This window comes from Plecotus auritus (assembly GCF_963455305.1).
Source record: "Plecotus auritus genome assembly, chromosome: 6".
NCBI lineage: Eukaryota > Metazoa > Chordata > Mammalia > Chiroptera > Vespertilionidae > Plecotus > Plecotus auritus.
Genome location: NC_137773.1, coordinates 107,897,699 through 107,904,181, shown reverse-complemented (window position 1 = coordinate 107,904,181; position 6,483 = coordinate 107,897,699). Strand labels below are relative to the sequence as shown.

Here is a 6,483-nt window from a genome sequence, read left to right as displayed (position 1 = left end):
AAACCAACAGAGAAGTGCAATTTATAAATTGAGTTCCTCAATCCAGAAATCTACTCACAATTTTTACTTCTGTGCTACCAGTTCCATTAAAAGTCAGAAGTCGGAAGGTGCAGATCTAGCTGGAGGACCTCCATGTACAGGATGTCTCCTCTCCTGGGTTCAGGCAGATGCTCTACCAGGTGTAACTGCACATGTGGAGAAACTAAAGGCACCTCTCCTGGCTGCAGCCCATGACTCTGCAAATGCAATGGACCATGATGTTTGTGCAGGTGTATGGCAATGATGCTGCTTTCCTGAAAAAAGAATGGAGAGAGACCCTGACGGTGATCTGGGGTCATCCACAGCCCCACGCTCCAGGGAAACTTCTGAACCCATAGGGCTCATTAGTACATCCACTGAGGTGTAACACGGGCATGCATCACAACAAATCCCATAGGCTCCAGGCAGAAAATGAGGACCATGAGAATATGTCCCTTGATATATTAAGGATTTATTACTTCATGAGAGCAAAGTTGGGACTCACGCCACTGTTATTCTATATACTTTTTATGTAAATACTGCTGGGCCATTTGTTCCCTTCCCCTGCTCCCAAGAATTATTATATGTCTAAAAATCAATTGAGGCATAATTGGTCCCATTCTACCTGGAACAGGATCACGGTGTGTGTTTTTTTCCTCTTTAGATCTATTAAAAATAAAGAAGTGTTTTGACATTTTTTACTAAGAATTTTATGTATAAAAAATAAATAACCCATTGTCCTAGATAGTGGAAAAACATTTTATGGGTACATTGATTAATATTATTACTAATTTAAGGAACTAACAGGGTGAACTATTTTATTTTATTTACTTATTTAGTTTTATTTTGGGATTTGAAAGGAAGATGTCATCATATGTCAGTTCAAACTTTTTTATCTCTATTTACTTTATTTCTTTTTATATTAAATTTACTGGGTGAAATTGATTAATAAAATTATGTAGGTTTCAGGTGCACAATTCTATAATGCATCATCTCTATATTGTACTGTGTGTTCACCACCCCAAGTCAAGTCTCCTTCCCTCACCATGTATCCCCCCTTTTACCCTTTCTACCTCCCCCCACTCCCTTTCCCCTCTGGTAATCACCATGCTGTTGTCTGTGTCTATGACGGTTTGTTTTGTTTTGCTTAATCCCTTCAGTTTCAAAAACTGACTAGGGAGAAGTGGAGAAAATATCATAAACCCCTGATTTATTATATTGTGTACATATGACTGTGTTTTATTTTTTTAATATTTTTTTTTATTGATTTCAGAGAGGAAGGGAGAGGGAGAAAGAGATAGAAACATCAACGATGAGAGAGAATCATTGATTGGCTGCCTCCTGCACGCCCCACACTGGGGATTGAGCCCGCAACCTGTGCATATACCCTTGACAGAAATTGAACCCAGGACCTTTCAGTCTGTAGGCCGATGCTCCATCCACTGAGCCAGACCCACCAGGGTTATGACCGTGTTTTAATGCTCTTACAGAGGCAACTATGATATCACAAGGCTGAAAATTTAAATAATAATAAAGTAAATAAATGAATAATAATTGAGTCCTAGCAGTCAGCCAGGCAACATCAGAGCAAAATCATACTTTTTTGAGTCAACATGAGAAGGCTAAAAAGGACTAATTCCAATGTAACCCTGATATTTGGGGCTAGTGATCTGAATCCAAGCCAGCAAGCTCAGTGTACATTCCTGATAACCTATAATAAGTCCCTCTCTCCTTCCCAGATACTGGTCTTGCAGAACCTGTTACTGTGAACAGTGCACTGCCCCTGAGGGAGGGTTATTAATGCCGGCGCCAGGCCAGACCATCAGACATGGCCTGGAGACCCCCAACACCTGGGGGCCTTCTTGCAAGGCCCACGAAAAGGACCGGAAGCATAATCCATGTTTGTAAGACAAAGATCACGGGGAGGGAGATATAAGGAGGGCCCCATGCGTGTTCCTTCACTCAGATTTGGAAGGCTGTTCCCTGAGTCCGCCGGTATATTAAACAGTGTCCCTCCTTTTCCTTAGAAGCGTCTTTGGTTTTCTTTGGTCTTCTGCAACAAACTGACGAAGGAATATGTCAAAATAATAATTTGGGTTCTTTTGAGTAGATACAGGCACAGACTCAGGGTGTGAAGAGACTGCTCCATGCAAGAGAGTGTGTAGAACTGTAGATGTGTAGTGTAAATATTTCTCTCTTTTCCGCATCCAGCGCGGCTAGAGAGCAGTCCAGTTCCTGAGTAGGGGCAGCTGGGGATTGAGAAAATGAAAGAAAGAGACAGACACAGAGATAGAAGGAAAAAGCTGGGGTCAGGTGGGGCCACTGTCCTCTGACATGGACAGGGACAGGTGACTCTGAGCCCATACAGCGTGTTTATTTTATACAGCGAGAAAAACAGGAAGTTTTACTAAAAGTCAAGACAAAGGAGATTATGTGCATTCTTGGGTGGGCCCCAGTCGTATTCATTCCTGGTGCTTGGCTGGATTTAAATAACAAAACCTACCCCCTAGCACCTGGACTGAAGGTCAAATTGACAACACTCGTGTCTTTTGGCAAAGCGAGTTTCCAGGGTGTGGTTTTGCCGATGCCACTGGGTTCAGCTGACGATAATTAAAGAAATGCTTGTGTGCCCTAACCGGTTTGGCTCAGGGGATAGAGCGTCGGCCTGCGGACTCAAGGGTCCCAGGTTCGATTCTGGTCAAGGGCATGTACCTTGGTTGCGGGCACATCCCCAGTAGGAGGTGTGCAGGAGGCAGCTGATCGATGTTTCTCTCTCATCGATGTTTCTAACTCTCTATCCCTCTCCCTTCCTCTCTGTAAAAAATCAATAAAATATATTAAAAAAAAAAAAAAAGAAAAGAAATGCCCGTGTGCCTTCCCAGGCACTCTCTACAGTGTAGCATGTGCAGCCCTCCTCTCTCCTGCCCTCTTCCTCGTACAATGGAAGAGCTGCTCCCCAGAAATGTGAACGTAGGGTCGGTGCTAGGAGAGCAGATGGGTTTAATAAATCCCAGTGTCCCCATTTCTCTGCCCTTTGGGACTGAAGAGTTTGAATTACTACTCTAAATTTGCTCAGTTCCTTCTACTGGCTAATAAAGCTATTTTACTTCCTGCTTCCACCAGCTCCACATATCACCACCCTCCCCGTTTTCATCATTTTAGGGCCTTCCCACATGCTAGAATAATTAGCAATTTAGTTAAATCACTTGACCAAATAGTCGCCCCATTGTGGGGTGAAGGTGGGTAAATGATCAAATTAGTTATTTAAATAAATCATCCAGTTTCTGATAAACTGTAGACATAGAAACTAGAATCTACTGTTAGGGGGTGACTTTTTAATCATTCTTTATTAATTTAGTTATTCTTTATAATAATGTGGGCTAGAAAAAAGGCCAATGCATAATAACAGAGGGATGCACAATAGTAGGACGTGAAGACAAGGAGAGCAGACCCAAGGCACCCTGTGGGGAGAGGAGTTGGCACTATTGTGCCATTCAGGTGAAGAGGGACACATGGAGCATAACTCAATTTTTTAAAAAAGGTTTTAGTCCATAGAATTTTATAAAATGTTACCCATAATTCTAGCAAGTATAAGAGAGGTGTCATGTGTCATATGTATGAGGCAAAGCGTGATTTCCAGGTTTCATTGTGTTGTCACAGGAATTAAAGCTACAGGAGGCTCCGTAGGACCATGCCTATCACTAGATTCCATCACCTCTGCAAACTCGGTCTTCTTTTCAAATTTCCTCTACACATAAAAATTGATTTTACTCATTTAGCACTTGGCATTAAACTTTATTGGCCAGTGATTAGTTATAAATAATAATAATATCACTTTAGTATACTATATTTCCCACAAAACACTTTCAGCTCCATTATTTAATTCTGCAACCCCAGCAAGACAATCATTTATTTGTTCAGTAAGTATGCAGTAAATGATACCACAGACAAACCAGTGTTTGAGGTGCTTAGGCAATGTTGAACCTATTGCTGTCAACAGACAAAGACCCCTCCCACAGAGTGCTTACATTCTACCAAAAAAAAAAAAAAAAGGCAAAGCAACAGAACAAAAATGAACTAATAAATAAGACAGCAACATAACACATTGGAAGTTGATAAATAATATATTGGAAAAAATGTTATTTTCCAATATATTATTGGAATATATTCCAATATATTATTGGTGAAGGGCACTGGGAGGGTGGGCCCAGAATGGATAAGGGCTGTGTGGTCCCCACTGAGGATCTGAGTTGGAGCAGGATTTAAGGGTTAAATGGAATACATCAGGGAAAAGGGAATTGCAGGTAAAAGGCACAGCTGGGAGAAAGGCCTGATGGTGGAATGTGACCAGCAAGGGAGGCCAGATTATACGCAGCAGGATGAAAAGGGGATGTAAGAGGAGGGAGACAGAATCAGAGAAGAAACTGCATTCACAGCCTATGGGGCCTGAGGGTTCGCTGTAAATATGTTAGCTTTCTTTCTGAGTTGAATGAGGGGGCTTTGTGGGCACTAAAAGGATGAGCCAAGCTGCAGCATTAAGAATAGATGTGAGAATGGCCAGAATACAGCCAGGATTATAATGTTAGGAAACTGATGCAGCAACCCCAAGGGAGGGGGAGTTCAGGCCATGGATGCAGACGGCAGAGGTAGGGCTGGCAGAGCTCTGGTGAAGCTGTGAAGGGAAAGCTGACAGCATTTGCTGATGAACTGAATGTGGGCCAGTGAAATCAAGAGCAGAATCCCCAGATTTCTGACCTGAGCATATGAAAGAATGTAGAATGTAGTTGTCATCCACTTAGATGGAGAAGCCTGTGTGTGTGTGTGTGTGTGTGTGTGTGTGTGTGTGTGTGTGTTCACTAGGCAAAGAGTTGGGGTACAGTTTTAAGTATGTTGACTTTAACATGTGTATTTTGATGACAAGTGGAGAGTTAAGTAGAGAAGTCTGGCATTCAGGAGAAAAGATGGAGGAGAAAGTAGAAGGACAATCAGGAAATTGATGTGGATTTAGAGGATTTTACTGGTAATGAATCAGAATTACAAAGAGAACATTAGAGACCTTTCAGGAACTGGGAAGGGAAGAAGAACAGTCATACTAGGAGATGCACAAAGTTTTTGTTGTTGTTTTATAGATATTTCTTTTTTTAATTTTTACTGAATTTTATTAGGGTGACATTGGTTAATAAAATTATATAGTATACAATTCTATAATTTATTAACTATACGTTGTATTGTGGGTTCCGGGATTTCTGATGTTAGGAAATCATAATATGTAAGATTATATTTAGCAATTAGGGTAACTCAGCTCATGGTAATTGGCATATGTATAGTTACAATTTGCATTCCAGCTACTTACTAGTAAACTTAGATATCCTTGATCAGATTGAACATACTATGAGTAGAAGATCTCTTTTTCCAAGAAATAAGATGGAGAGAGTCTTTGGAGAATGGCCTCATTGAATTGGTAAGTTAGTTTCCTCCGGATTTTGGTGATTTCCCCAGTTCTTCCATAATTCCTCAGCGCTCTGGCCATTTTCTGATAAGTCATGGTCTTCCGGTTGCCTTTTCTTTTGCCCCAAAGTTGGGAAAGTTTTTCTTTTTTTTTTTTTTTTTTTTTTTTTTTTTAATACAAACTGAAAGATGCCTTTGGTTTTATCTATCCACTGAATACAAGATGCCATCTCGGGATTACACAGAGATTCATGAAGGTATTCAAACAGTCGGAGCTTCTTCCTGCCTTTTCCTCCCTTTTGCTGGAGACAGGAGGTTGTACCAGCTGGTTTTCAGGGATGTTCTGCAGAGATTGAGGAATATTCCCTTCAAGACAGAGGTCCACAGGATGGTTTATTACTGTTTTCCAGTTGTAGACAGGTTGCTCTGGAGGCAGCATACCACATAGTAGCTGGGATTTTCTCTGACATGAGAACAGTGGTTGATGAAATTCACACAGTCTTCACAATCTGGCAGGTACTGAAGATCTCCAGTTGAATGCTGCCTCAGTACGTCAAAAGCATCTCCAAATGCTTGGCCCAGCCTATCTTGTTCGACACAAGCCATACTTCTTATTAACTTGGCAATTCTGTAAACTCCTTGAAGTTGCTGCATTTGCCGAGGGTGTCCAGTTTTCTTCTTTAGCTTAAAGGTTTCTTTGCGATGGTTTCCAGTGGCTCTGATAGAAACTATGGGTGCTCTGTCCACCTACGAATGTTTCATTCTCAGCCCATCCATCTTACCTGTTCTTCAGAATCCAATCTGGCACCCACAGGTACCAGGTGGAAATCACCTGTTCCTCTGAAACACGAGCCTGCATCACCCTCTGCACAAAGTTTTGTGGTTCTTGGAATGCAAGGGATAAAGAAAGACTTAAGTTGGTTTAATGAATAAAATAAATTATTATGAAATGCATAATGAGATGTCAGGATTTAAGGGCAACAGTAGAGACCAGACTCTGGCTTTTGAGGTTGAGGT

At 41.3% G+C, this 6,483-nt stretch overlaps 1 pseudogene across 1 annotated transcript; it reads right to left on the bottom strand.

The window, feature by feature from the left end:
- Positions 1-5,158: 5,158 nt before the first annotated feature.
- LOC308251061 (transcription factor Spi-C-like) lies at positions 5,159-6,072 on the bottom strand (annotated as a pseudogene). Its single transcript has one exon. The product of its transcript is annotated as a transcription factor Spi-C-like (transcript).
- Between the last annotated feature and the right edge of the window lie 411 nt (positions 6,073-6,483).